Source organism: Echinops telfairi, unplaced genomic scaffold (genome assembly GCF_000313985.2).
Source record: "Echinops telfairi isolate 266 unplaced genomic scaffold, ASM31398v2 ScPeMD7_10;HRSCAF=50, whole genome shotgun sequence".
Taxonomy (NCBI): domain Eukaryota; kingdom Metazoa; phylum Chordata; class Mammalia; order Afrosoricida; family Tenrecidae; genus Echinops; species Echinops telfairi.
Window position 1 is genome coordinate 16,428,045 of NW_022103907.1, and position 14,787 is coordinate 16,442,831.

The following is a 14,787-nucleotide window of genomic DNA, read 5'->3' on the forward strand; positions in this document are numbered from 1 at the left end:
ACCCACCTTTACAATAATACAATTTTTTGTTCTTTGATGCTTGATAGCTGATCCCTTCGACAGCTCATGGTCACACATGCTGTTGTGCTTCTTCCATGTGGGCTTTGTTGCATCTGAGCTAATTGGCTGCTTGTTTATCTTCAAGCCTTTAAGACCCCAGATGCTATATCTTTTGATAGCTTGGCTTTTTGAATGTTGATGGGGGTCTTTCCCTTCTTACGCATTATTTGTATTTTTGTCTTTATACTATTCTGATTTTATCCTTACCACCTTAGTGAGATTTTGTTCTTATTGTTTTCTGTTAGGTAGCCCAGCTGTGACATACAGGAGGAATGGATACATAATGATAATAACTGATACAAGGAAATGTAGGGACTACAGGGGTTTGGGTGAGTGATAAGGAAGGAAAGGGGATTTCAGGTGTAAATAATGGAGGTTGTTAGGGGGTGGGGAGGCAGGACTAGAACTGAATGTGATTGTACAACTCATTTTAAAGGTAATTTAAACAGGGAGGGAGTGTGGGATTGCTCTAAAATTGAGGTGGTGATGATTGTACAATTCTCCTTCACATGACTGAATGATTAAATTATGTGATATATAAATTGTGTACCAATACAACTTTTGAAAAAAAAATGATATGCTTATGCCGTATAATCTGAAAGTTCCTCTCTAGGTTTTCTTAGGAAAAGCTTAGAGTTTTCAGTGCATATAAATTAGTTGTTTACTTCTGAGTCACCTTTCTTTGCATTTCAAAGACTAAAGATAAAATTCTATTTAACTTGCAGTTCTAGAGTACTCTAAATTAATTGTTAGGAATTTTACCTGCTTGTCCTGCTTTCTATGGGGGTGTGAGAGGTGGGTTGAACTGCTTTAGAAGCCTCTTCACAATTAGTATTGTCTTATCGAAAAGTTTTATTTTTTTTATAAAGAGTGCTTCCTATATATCCTGATACTATAAGATTAAACCTCTAAAGTACAAGTGTGGAGGCTGAGTATTTTATATAAGTGCACCAATGCTTTTGTTTAAAACACATCCATGAAGTGTTGCCACTAAGTTAAAAGAGGTTTCTGAGGTACTACCTGTTGATATGCTAATGATTGCCTGAAGTACTAGATTTTTCTGTTAGAAAACTTACCTTTTTAGATTCTAGTATAAAGCTACTGAAATGAAAGTTTTTGTCTTGTTTTCAAATGGATGTCTTATTTATGTGTCTAAGTAAATCACTTGCAAGAGATTCACCTTGATATCATGAAACAGGGATTTTCAATATCTCTTTTTGTATCATTTTCTTATGGTTATTAGGTCTATTTCACTTCTGGCCATGAGAATCCTGATTATGGTTTTATTTTGGAAACCAAATTGCTAAAGGATACAGAAAAGGGGGGCGGAGAAGGGAGAGAGAAAATAGTAGTGAGAGTCCTTGGGCAGTGCAATGAAGGAATTAAGAACTCTGCTTGTAACTCACCATTTGGTGGTTCCAGTCTAACTAGATGCACCTGGTGATCTACACCCAGAGAGTTTTCTGTGTAGCAGTCATTTCTTTTCTCTTTCCTTTTCCTTATTCTGTATTTCTCATAGTCACCTCTCTCCTTAGAACTCTGTCTCTACTTTGCATATACCATGGTATTCTCCTATCCTGATTTCATTTCTTCAATTTTCCTGTCATCTCTATTTCCAATATCACCACCATCACTCTGGTCTTTGTCATTTCACACTCAGATTCTGCAATAGTCTCTCCACACGGCTTCATTAGCAATGAATTATAAAATATATTTTTGATCATCTGTTTAACCTAGGTTAAAAAATATCCTTGGGATGAGAGTGGGGATCCTTGAATACCTTGCTAGAGGAATGCTTCACAGTAGGACAGCAATTACATAATCATTTTATGTTCTATTTATTATTGAAAAATGATAAAATGAGAATTACATGTATTTGAAATATTTAAACTCAACTACCCAAAAGTACAAAATCAATTTCTGTTTATTACACCCTGACGATACCATTTAAAATTGAGAGCCGTTTTGGACTCTTTGCAAATGGCTTAAGGGTGACATCTAGTGGCCAGAAAACATAACACAATTTTCTATGTCAATGTTTTCAATGTATACCAGCTAACGCCTTTTCCATAATTTGAGGTATGAATGTATGTAGGGAATTATTTTATGTGACTCTTTAGCCATAGTCCTTGCAACTCACCAAAGGAATATGTAGGACTGTGAGGACTGGGTATATTTTCTCTTTTCCTGAATTGGTCTGGGTAAAAGAAGGTGGAGGATGATGCTGGTAAGATTATATGATTCAGTTAAGAAAAATTAAAAGAGTTTTGTGTTATAGCTGTTTATACTCAAGGACCTCCTACATAAAAAATTTGAACACTTGAATCCTGATCTTTTATTTCTAATCATTTTCTTTGCAACAGTTACATAGTTGGGAATAATTTACAGTTATTATTAGAACTAGCCCTAGATTTAGGCACAATTGAAATCCAGGTAATCGGATTTTCATCCTTACTTGTGAATGAAATTTTATTCAACTATCCTAGTGGTTAGTTCCTGGAAGAAGGAAAGTGGTTCAATCATCCCCTAACATTGGCCAATGCAATTTTAAATATATGTTCACACACACACACAAACACCTCTATTATGTGTCTAACAATTTGTCATACTGTGGCAGCTGTCTTGTTGCTGTGATGCTGGAAGTTATGTCACCAGTATTTTAAATCCCTCTAGAGTCACCCAAATTGAAGAGGTCTCAGCAATTTCCATACTAAGAACAGATAGTAGTTGGAAAAAATAATCGTGATGATAGAAATGAAGGTGGATAAAACTTGATAGAATTGTATAAGATCAGCAACTTATTCATTGCAAATATTTTCTTTTCTTTCAACAAAATAAATAACAACTGCACATATGGACGTTGCCTAGGGAAATGCACAGAAATCCAATTGACCACATCTGAAGGAAGAGGCAGTGAAGAGCTGGATATAGGCAGCCAAAACAAGGCCAGAGACTGGACGGATCATCAATTTATCCTCTATACGTTTAGGTTAAAGTTGAAAAAAGTTAAACCAAGTACACAAGAGGCAACATATAATCTTGAATATATTTTACCTGAATTTTGAGAACAGATCAAAAACAGATTGGACTCACTGAACAATAATAATGACTGCAAAAATGACAAGCTGAGGGTTAACATAAGTAATATCAAGCATGTAGAAGCAAAAAGCCTTTACAAAGACAGTAAAGAAAGAAAAGGTCAAAGTGGATGTCAGAAGAGATTCTGAAACTTGCTTTTGATCATATAATAGCTAAAGCAAATTGAAGAAATCATGATGTGAAGTTGCTGAACAGACCATTTCAAAGGGCAGCCAGAGAAGTCAAAGTCAAGTATTATCTAATGAAATATAAAAGGCCTGGGGTTTGAAAATCCAAAAGGAAAAAAAGACACAGCATGAAAGAACTGAAGAAAAAAATCAAATCTCTAGTTGAAATATTGAATGATGCAAGAAGCATCACAAGACCATTTAAGGAATACCCAGAATCAGTGTCCCAGAAGAACAGGTCAACTTTCAACTATTTAAAAGGCAGCAAATGACCAAGAACCAATGAAACTGAAGGAAGAAGTCCATTTGCCCTGAAAACATTAGCGAAAAACAAGGCTCCTCTAGAGGGAGTGGGGAACCGGGAGGGAGTGGAAAAAATGAGGACCTAATGCCGGGGGCTTAAGTGGAGAGCAAATGTTTTGAGAATGACGAGGGCAATGAATCTACAAATGAGCTTTACACAATTGATGTATGTATGATTGTGATAAGAGTTATATGAGCCCTTAATAAAATGATTTTTAAAAAAAGAAAAGAAAAACAAGGCTCCAGGAGTTGACAGACTGCCAACCGGAAGAGACATAGTTGTGCTTATTCTCAAAAAATGTGAGCTAAGAAATTATCAAGCAATATCATTAATAGCACAATCATGTGAAATACTCCTGAGGATCATTCCACAAGTGTACATTGACAGGGAACTAGCAGAAATTCAAACTGGATTCAGAAGAGGATTTGAAATGAGGGGTATCATTATTGATGTCAGATGGATCTGACTGAAAGCAGAGAATACCAGAAAGATGTTTACTTGTGTTTACTGACTATGCAAAGGCTTTAACTGTGTGAATAAGAAATGATGGCTGTTATTAAGAAGAAAGGGAAATACAGAATCCTTCATTGTGTTCATACAGGACCTATATATGGACCAAGAGGCAATTGTACAGGTTGAACAAGGGAACACTACATATTTTAAAATCAGAAAATATGCGCATTAAGGTTTTATCCTCTTGCAATATTTATTCAATCTCTGTGCTGAACAAATAAACAGAGAAGCTGGATTGTGTGAAGAATACAGGATTGGGATTGGAGCAAGGATTTTTAAAATTTGATATGCAGATGACACAGCTTTGTTGTTGAAAGTGAGGAGGATTTGAAGCACTTGCAGTTGAAGATCAAAAACTATAGATCTCAGTATGGATTAAAATTCAAACTAAAGAAAACCAAAGTTCTCACAAGTGGGCCAAGAGATAACATCATGATAAACAGATAGCAGATTGAAGTTGTCAAATTTTCACACTGCTTGGATTCACAATTAGTGCTCATGGAAGCGATAGGAAATCAAATGACATTTCATCAGGCAATCTTCTGCACAAGACCTCTTCAAAGTATTGAAGAGCAAGTTTCACTTTGAAAACTAAGGTGTGTCTAATCCAAGCGATGATATTTTTGTTGTTGTTGTTGAGAAATGTTTTATTTATTTATTTTTAATTTTATAATAATTACTATGATTTTTTAAACATTTTATTAGGGGCTCATACAACTGTTATCACAATTCATACACACATCAATTGTGTAAAGTGCATTTGTAAATCATTCTCAAAACATTTCTCTCCACTTAAACCCCCAACATTAGGTCCTCATTTTTCCCCTCCCTCTCTGCTCCCCACTCCCTCATGAGCCCTTGATAATTTATAATTATTTTGTCATATCTTGCCCTGTCCAACGTCTCCCTTCACCCACTTTTTGGTTGTCTGTCCCCCAGGGAGGAGGTCACATGTAGTTCCTTGTAATCGGTTCCCTCTTTCCTACCCATTCTCCCTTTACCCTCCCTGTTTTGCCACTCACACCACTGGTCCTGTAGGGCTCATCCACCCTGGATTCCCTGTTTTCAACATAACATGATATTCATGTGAAAGTTGAAAAATACACACAACAATGAAGAAGTATTCATGCATTTGAAGTATGGCATTGGTGAAAATTATTGAAAGTACTGTGGAATGCCAGAAGACCAACACATCTGTCTTGGAAAACATACACCTAGAATGCTCTTTACAAGTGAGGATGGTGAGATTTCAACTCACATGCGTCAGGCATGCTATCAGGAGAGACCAATCTGTATAAAAGATAATCATGTTTTGTAAAATAGGCCATCAGAGAAATATAGGAAAACCATACAGGAGATGGACTGACACTATGGATGTAGAGATGAGTCCAAATAGAACAACAACTTTGAGGATGAGGCAATACTTTTGTTACTTTTTTCATAGGGTCATAATGAGAAGTGACCCACAAGAACAACAAGAACACGCGCAAACACACACACACATATCAATCAATCGCTTTCTGCTTGTATACAGGATATAAGACAAGAGGCGAAACCCCAAGGTTACTCAGACTCTTCTTGTGTGTACACTGAAGAAAATATGTTACATAGATATATAATAATATTTACACTGATTCACATCTTTTTATATACACTGACTAAAAAAATCCTTCTGTACAAATAATTCTGGGGCTAAACCATGCTGCTTATTATAACTACTGTTACTGGGGGTTTAAAATAATTGTTTTTGAATTTGCCAGGCTATGCCATTAGTATAGAATTAGCATAAGAATATTTCATTTTTCAAATATGCTTTAAACCCTATAGAAAAGCTGTGATTTTTTCCCTTTAAAACAAATCGCCAAATGATGTGTGATTGAACAGTACACTAAAATATAAAACAAAACAAAAACAAACAAACATTTAATTACAAATACAGTTTTTTCCCTTGGAATGGCTGGTGGGTTCAAACTACTGACCTTGAAATTACCAATCCCATGCATAATCCACTACACAAAGAGGGGTCCCTGTAGTATTTGTGGTGTTGGAATCTTTAGAAATATATGAAAGCATCTGGATTTACCAGTGTGAAAATGGACAGAGACTCAAATGCTAATTGATTCTGAAGATGCAGACAGGTTCAGTCTCAATGGAGATAGAGACACAAAAAGTACTTTATATTTCTATAAAAATCCAAAAAAACAAACCCTCTGTCATTAGTTCTATTCCAATGCATAGTGACCCTACAGCCCAGGGTAGAATGGTCCCTATTGTCTTCAGGGACTACAACTCTTTATGGAAAGAGAAAGCTTCATCCTTGCTCTCCTTGCTTTCGAGTAGCTGATGTGATTAGCGAGCCAATGAGTAACACACCACATCCTAGAATGCCTCCTCAGACTTCTTAGATCCCCACATTTGATATAGACAGTACAGCATTTCCTTTAGTTGACGGGTCTCTATTGTCGTGTAACGCATTTCTAACTTGGACATGTGCATCTGTATATTAAACACAAAACAAGGAGTTGTTTCTGACTCATAGCGATCCTATAGGACAGGGTAGAACTTCCCTGAGGGTTTTCGAGATGCAACTCAATCTTTACGGGAATTGAAAGCCCTGTCTTTCTTCCAGATAGATGCTGGTGATTTTGAACTCCTGCCCTTTCTCATCACAGACCAACTCGGAACCAGTACACCATCAGGGCGCTATTACATACTTATATCCAAGACAAAAATCCCAATTCACTTTCTAATAATGAAAATAACATTGTAGAACAATGAACACAATTTCTGGAGGCATTAAAAATCCATATGGGGCTCTCTGTCACTGGGAGTCCTGCACCGCCAACATGGGCATGGTTGTCCACAGTGGGTCCTAGGGTGCTAAAGGGAGGCTCCTGGTGGCAGGAGCAGAGAAGGGGAGGAGGACACCTCTGGGTGATCTGGGGGAGGGAGCTCTGAAAGTACCTTCTCTCCAGGCTTTCGGCTGGCAGGGAAGGAGCCCAGGCAGCACAGAGGCCTCCAGATGCCTCCCAGAACCCAGGAGCGCTGGGCCAGCGACCCAGTTCTGGTGCACTTTTCTGGGGCCTCCTTTGGGAAAGGGTGTCTCTAGGGCGCTTCCATTCCTCCAGCCATTTGCTAAGGTGGTTCAGAGCAACTGAGGCTTCCCCTGCAGGCTCAGGTGAGTGGCGACAGCCCACATGCTTGATGGTTTACAGCTGAACCAGTTAGCAGCATAAAAGCTGAAGCCTAAGGTTCCGGGATGTGCTTTTCTGGGGATTGCTTTTGAATGTTAGGCAAGTGTCCAGGTCTTCATACTGCTAGGAAGCTCTGCAGCCACTGACGGGACCAGAAATGGCATCATCAACAGTACAAAAAAGCCCATTTGGGCACAGCTCGGAAAGCCAACCCCTTTGGAGGCGCTTCTCATGCAATTGAGTTGGAAAAAGTGTAAGTCCAAGTTAACCGCTTTCATAATTTATGTGATTGTGTCCCTGAGTGACAAATACATTTCTTGCATGCTTTTAAAATGGGATTTAAATAAAAATGATAGGTTTCTTTGTAGTCTAATTTCTTTGGGTAATCAGCAGCATTACCCAGCTGCCCAGTAATGTGGAGGCACATGTAGTATGGGGCACTATCCTAAGAAACTTATGCTCTTCAGTTCTTTAGTCCTTGCCAGAGTATTACGATGTGAGGGAACTTGACCTTCTACCTGGAGGGATGAAAGAGCGATTTCCCTGAGCTCAAAACGCTAATACTGAACCATAAAAATTTACCAGTATTCCACAGTTTAAAACTTAAAAAGAAAAATGGTTCCACCTGGTTGAAGCTGATTTAGTGGCATTTGGGAATTAAACCCAGACTTAGCAATTTTTGATTCTGCTTTAAAAGGAAATGGAAATTACTGACATTGGCTCATCAGCCCCTAAACTTATTAAATTAGTCCCCCAAAAGGCAATTAGAGAATTTGTGCCAAAAAACCCCAAAACATACTATATAACCTGTATGCAAAATAGGCTGGTTTATCTCGAATACAGAAACTGTAAGAAATCAGAGAAAAAAAGAAACTTTAGGGTGATAATACATACTTTCTACAGAATTTGAGAAACAAAATGTTTATGTTACAGTTTTAAATAATAACTTAGTTAAATAATAACATGAAACCCCTTATCGAAAGATGTATTATAATTTATAATCTTATGAAATAAAATTGTAACACACAGAAAACATAAAAAGTATACCCCAATGAAGAAAAATATGAAAATTGGAAAAAAATAGAGCTAGAAAGTGACACAGTTTATCACAATTAGATGTCTATTCCTGTAGGATTCAGTGTAGTATGTTGTTATGATTGGGGCTGAGTCCGTTTCAGCGCATAGCAGCCCTATGCACAACAGGCTAAACATGCTGCAGCCCTACCCTTGTAGACTGGTGAAGAGATCTGAGTCTGTTTGAGAAAAATATGTTCCAGGTTTGCTTGAGAAGTCAGCTCATGAAAATTGTTATGTTATTAGAGCAATATAAACTTTGGTATACAGATGACTTTCATGCATGTCATTTGTTTACCTTTTTAAAAAATGACATTTGTAGTCATTCTAGTGATCTTTTGAATAACTGAATGAATTATGTACTTTCTGCTAAAACTTTCTAGGCAAAATAAAATCATCATAAAGATGTTTTCTCTGTAGTTTAAGGGATTACTTTAGGTGCATTAAACCATCTCATCAATTTTAAAAATTTGTCATAGAATTGCTCTTGAGTTCCTACTAGAATTTAAACTCATAGAAGACAGGGAGTTATTGTTGTTTCACTTTTCTCTGACAAGAGAAATAAGTTCTCAATAAAGGTTTGTTTAAGAAAGCATGAATCACTTGAAAGGTTTTCTAGTATGCCTGTTATCATCTATTTATTCTCTCATGGTTACTACTTGGTTTTTGCCTGTGGTCTAAAGAGGAAAGGGTTATATTAAGATTCAAAATGGATGTTTCTAGTCATAAATTTGTGGCTAATTAACTGTATTTTTGAAGCAATGATTTAATATATATATATGTACACACATACATAATTGTAAAATTAGGTACTTTGATTCATTGTTCTTGTATTTTGTTGAAAATTTGCTGAATATATGCATATTCTTTTCAGAAAATTACACAAACACAAATATTCTTGTGTGCATATTGTTTTAAGGATTTTACAGAATGCTCAAGAGTGTTTTAATGGCACCTGTAGTTAAAATTCTTTTACTAGAAAAACTATAAAGATTCTGTTATTGTCCATTTCCCATCCCAGATTTATGAATAACTATCAGAATACTCATTAATAGAGGATCCCATAAATAGAAAAAGCTAGGGAGAGATATACTGTTCTCATGACAACCTACAGAAATCACTGCTAAGTAAACATTTGGTAATTCTTTTTCTTAATGGTAGGACTTACTTTTGAAAGCTAAAGGCAGCCATATTGCTAATATTCGTCTGCTTTTGAACAAGAGAATGGCAGTCAAGAAATATAAAATCGATAGAAAGATGTCAGACCCCAATTACCTGACAAAAAATATCTGAGAAACCAGGAATATCTGACATGAAAGCTGAGACAAATGGTAAGGTAGGGTATTACCTCATTAAAACCACCAGGTTACCAGTTTAGTCTTTATCAATCACTCATATATACCCACTCTAAAATGTTAAAATTTCATTTAAATGAATATACTCAGGGGAAATGGATTGATAAAATGTTTAATGTATTTTATCTGTTAACCTTTTAGAAAAGATTAACAGATTTTGATAGTTACTAGGAGTAAGCGGGCAAGGATGGAAAGGAGGAGCAATAGCCAGAGGGTAGGTAGGTGTTAACATTGATGAAGAGGAGAGAGGGAAAAGGGACAGAGGAAGGGAGATAGAGTAAGTCATTTGGAAGTTTGATAAATTAAATTAAATGGTGAATGCAAAAATGTTCTGATATGTAAACCTGTATGTAATAATCCCTAATAAAAGATTGTAAAAATGAACAAAACAAAAAAGAGGAAAAATGTGAACCCGCATTACAGATGATCTGGTAAACAAAGTAAGTACTGTATTTACCTTACCCATTGAATAATATACCTGCGGGTTTATTGTTGAATAAAAGTTTTGCAGGATAAAATTACATGGTTTATTACTTACTGAGTTAGTTAATTGTGCCAGCCTGGCCAATAATCACATGTGGTGCTGGTTGAAAGGCGGAGGGATAAATGGGTGGTGAAGCCTCGCCTTTCTAGTTCTCGGGTCTCTTGTTTTGTGATGGTTTGCATCGGGTGCAGCTGCCTTAGCAGTTCCCTGCTTCAGCTTGCAAGATTGACTTCCTACAAGACATCCCCAAGGAAAAACCGCATGGATCTATCCCGATGCAGCCCTGGGTGCTGGAGCAGCCGTGTGGAGACCCCTGCCAGTGCTGAGATGCTTACACGTTCACTGACACAGCTTTCCTCCTGCAGTCGCCATTATTGCCTCTGTTTTGTGAGGTTGAGGACTTTGTGGACTGGTGTTGGGTTCATGGGTTAATGTTGGACTTGTGGGCTTGGGCAGCATTGGGTTGGGATGTTTTCGTGATGCACATTTTCTTTGCATAAAACTCTCTCTTATACATGAGTTGCAGTGGATTTGTTTCTCCAAAGTACCCAGACTAATACACTTACCAATTGCAATTAGCAGTTGCTGAAAGTATCCATCGTAACATTCATTAATGGCACTGATTATGTCTTGCCCAGAAAGAGTTTGAAATTCCTGGAAAACTTCAACAAATATATATTATTCAAAGGAGATGTTGGACATATTTGTAAATTTAAAATGCCGCACTGCTGTACATGGTGGGGAAAAAATCCTTCCTAAAGTAATTGAAAATAATTTTTTTATCAGCAGAGGCCCAGTGGAGTAATGCTAACTGCAAGGTCAGCAGTTTGAAACCACCAGCCGTTCCACAGGCTTTCTACTCCTGTAAAAAGGTACCGTTTCTGAAACTCACAAAGCAGTTTGACCTTCTTCTATCTATAGTGTTGCTGTGAGTGGGCAATGAGTGGATGGCAGTGAGAAAGAGAAAGAAATATAATTGAAAATTCTATTGCTACCAAACACTACTTCTATCTGAATCGTTTGAAATAAACGCAAATTCTCTTACTTGAGTCAGTAGAAACCTGTGCATCCACAGAATGAAACAACTCGGGTTGTTCTCTTCTCTTAAAGCAACCTGACATTTCTAGTGGGAGCTACTAACTCACTAGTCATTTAAGTTGAGGGGAAGTACACAGCCAGCCATTATAAATGGGGATATTTGTCTAAGATCTATATACCAATAAACAGCAAACTTTCTACTATAGTTTAAATCTGAGGATTTAATGGAAAGTGATGACTAAAGTAGTTATTATAAAGTATAAGAAGAGTAGTCTGGAAAATCTGATGTCACATTTTTCACAGAGTCAAGTTTAACTTAAGAACTGTGCTAAATTAAGCTTCCCCATTTCAAGGGTTTTTTAATCTGAGTTTCTCCCAAGCAACTACCAGTTCTCATTTACTGTGGTATGTTTGCTGTTGTTATGGAATCACTAAATAATTCAGACTTTCACCATGTACTATTTAAACTATGTTTATTATACATTTTCGAGGCAACAACCTAGTAGGATATAGCTACTATGCTTCTCAAATACAGAGATAAGTTTTAAAACATTCAATATTTGAAAGTTATGTAATTCAACAATTGGAAAAATATTGGTTATAGGAAAACCAGTACATCCTGGAAAAGTCATTAAATGAGGCCTGTTTACCAAAGATTCTTTACAATCAGTGTGAAAGCTTGTTCTGGTAATTGCATCATGAGCAGCCATAGCAGGGTCTGTGTATCCTTGTTCTCTGGTGTCCTGTGAAACAAGCAAAGGTTGACCTTTGATAGATAAGAACAGATAACATATGCTCTTATCTGACAAGAGATCCTGACATTGTTGAGACAAAAACCATTGAATCACCAAACACAATGGTAATTCCAGGAAAGTACTATCATATTTGTAATAAGGCGGTCTTCATTTCTTTACTAAAATATTTGTTAACTATTATACAGGATGTAAAAACTGTAGGTGTTTACTTGCTTGCTTGCTTCTTTTCAGCTGTGACAGTCTTTAAAAAACATTGTTTTGATTTCATGTTTCCATTCTTCTGTGCAGTATATTCTCCATTATCAACCTGAGCACTCACTGGCTGAGAATAGATGCTATGAGTGCGCTTTATCATTGTTCGGATGAAAGGTCCAGAGGAAAGATGAGCAGATATTCAGTCTCTGACTTGTAAAAAGGATTCAGACAGCAGTTCCTCATGTTGTGGTGACCCCCAACCATAAAATTATTTTCATTGCTACTTCATAACTGTCATTTTGCTACTGCTATGAATCGTAATGGAAAAATTAGATATCCAGGATGTATTTTCATTGTTAAAAATCAAACATAATTAAAGCATAGTGATTAATCACAAAAGCAATATGTAATTATATATTGTGAAATATTCATTTCTAATTACAAATAAATGAAATTTTGTTTTGAAGCATGGTGTAGCGTGGGTAACAGTCTTCATGCCTGGTACTCATATGTGAGTGTATCTGCATATGGGCGGACTTCCTGAAGATAGATAGAGGAGCGGTGTCTTCGTTCCTAAGACCATCAGAAATATGTGCTTTCCGGTGGTGTTTGGTGACCCCTGTGAAAGGGTCATTTGACACCCAAAGGGGTCGCAACCCATAGGTTGAGAACTGCTGCTTTAAAGAGTAAAGCATAATTGTTCTCTCCTGGAAGGTGGATGGACTTAGTACTATTTCTCTAACAGATAGAAAATGGAATGGACTAGGGCCTATGTGTTAGTTCAGGTAGAGCTTTATATAAAGAGTAATTGTACATTAAGAAAATATCCCACTCCAGCCCAGATCAAGTCCATAAGTCTGATTTAATCAATATGTCCAATACCAATCTATAAAGTCTACTTCAGACCCATGAAACAATTGCAATGATGCTGAATGCAGAAATATTACAGGCCAGTCCTGTAGATCCAGTGGTGTCGTAGGAATCTCAGTGCTGTCTGGGGTTTCTAGGCGGCTCCTCCAGCTCAGGGCTCTAGCTTAGTTCCATGTGTCTTCTCAACAGGGATGTCTTGTGGGGAGTAAGCCTGCATCCTGGCCCCAGCAAGCTATTGATCTCCTTAGCACCTGTAAATGAGGTCATCAAGCTGCGACCTGATTAGCAGGCTAAACTCCACCCCTTCACTTTTACTCCTCTCTAATTGACAACAGATTATGTAACTACCACATCCTAAAAGGCACCATAGCTTCTGGTTTGCTCTTTCTGTTGTGTTGCTAGTTCTAGAGAAACTTCGGTAGTCTTAAGAATACTCAAGAACCCCTATGAAAAAGTCAAGTGGTCAAACTGAGGCCTCCTACCAGCAACCAACCCTAACTTGCTTGTTGTGTAAGAGAACTACCTTGGAGGTAAAGCTTTCCCCTTCTAGCAATGTTGTGACTGTAATCTCATGAGAGACCCTGAGGCAGAACACCCATCCAACTAAGCTCTTGGGTTCTTGACTCTCACACTATGGGGAATAATACATTTTTGTTGTTTTAAGCTGCTAAGTTTAGCGCTAATCAGTTTTGCAGCAATAGGGGTACAAAAACGTTAGGAGAATGAGATTGGAGCGTGCAACACTAGAGTTCTAGTTTTCAGAGATTGCCCAGATGTGGCTTTATGGCAATGGATGTGTGACGATGATTGGAAATGATCACATTGAAGCGGAAAATTTCAAGAAACTGAGAAGCTAAGATGTTGGCTAGGTTGTCTGAATATAACTGAAATTATTCAAATGTAGGCAGAACTTAGTTCAAAGTAAGACCAGGCACCATGGACAATTCTTCCATGAATTACTGGGATTCCAATAAAGATGCCCATGAAGGGTGGGGGCAGGATCAGGAGTATTTACAGAGAAGTTGTAAAGACTAATTTTGGGGGCTGGGGGTGAGGGTGGGGATGGGGCTTGACCCCGTGTGTCACTAAAGACTGCAAGTCCATTTCAATATTACTTTTTTTTCTGGTGGTTAGACTTTATGTCAACTTGTGTGGGTCAAGTCACGACCTGATAATGCCTCCTTGAGGGTGTGGGTGTGATATTTTTGTAAAAGAGATAGTGAGAACTTCTCTCTTGTGCCTCTTCATCTTGTGCCTCTTCCTGCTTGCGTGGGTTGTGTCTGGCTCTGGGGTTGGCAGTGCACGAGACCTGGCCATCCAGGAGATATGATGCCTTGCCATATTCCATTTGACTTGATCCACACAGCTCTACATCCAATGACACTGGAAGCTGCAGGAGTCTCAAGAGGGCTCTGGCCAACATTGGATTCATGGACTTGAGTTGGACGGTGTTGGGCTGCTTTTTTGTTTTAAAACTCTTTCTCAATAGAAAGTCCCTGTATGCATGTCACTGGTTTGGTTTCTATAGAAAACTCTACATAACACAGAAAGGAAGAGGGTAGGGGAGGGCAAAAGAAAAGAAAATCACCTTTATGGACGGTTTAATGGGATATTGATTTCATTTCTTGAAATGGTCACGGTAAATTTATATATATATATATATTTATATATATATATAT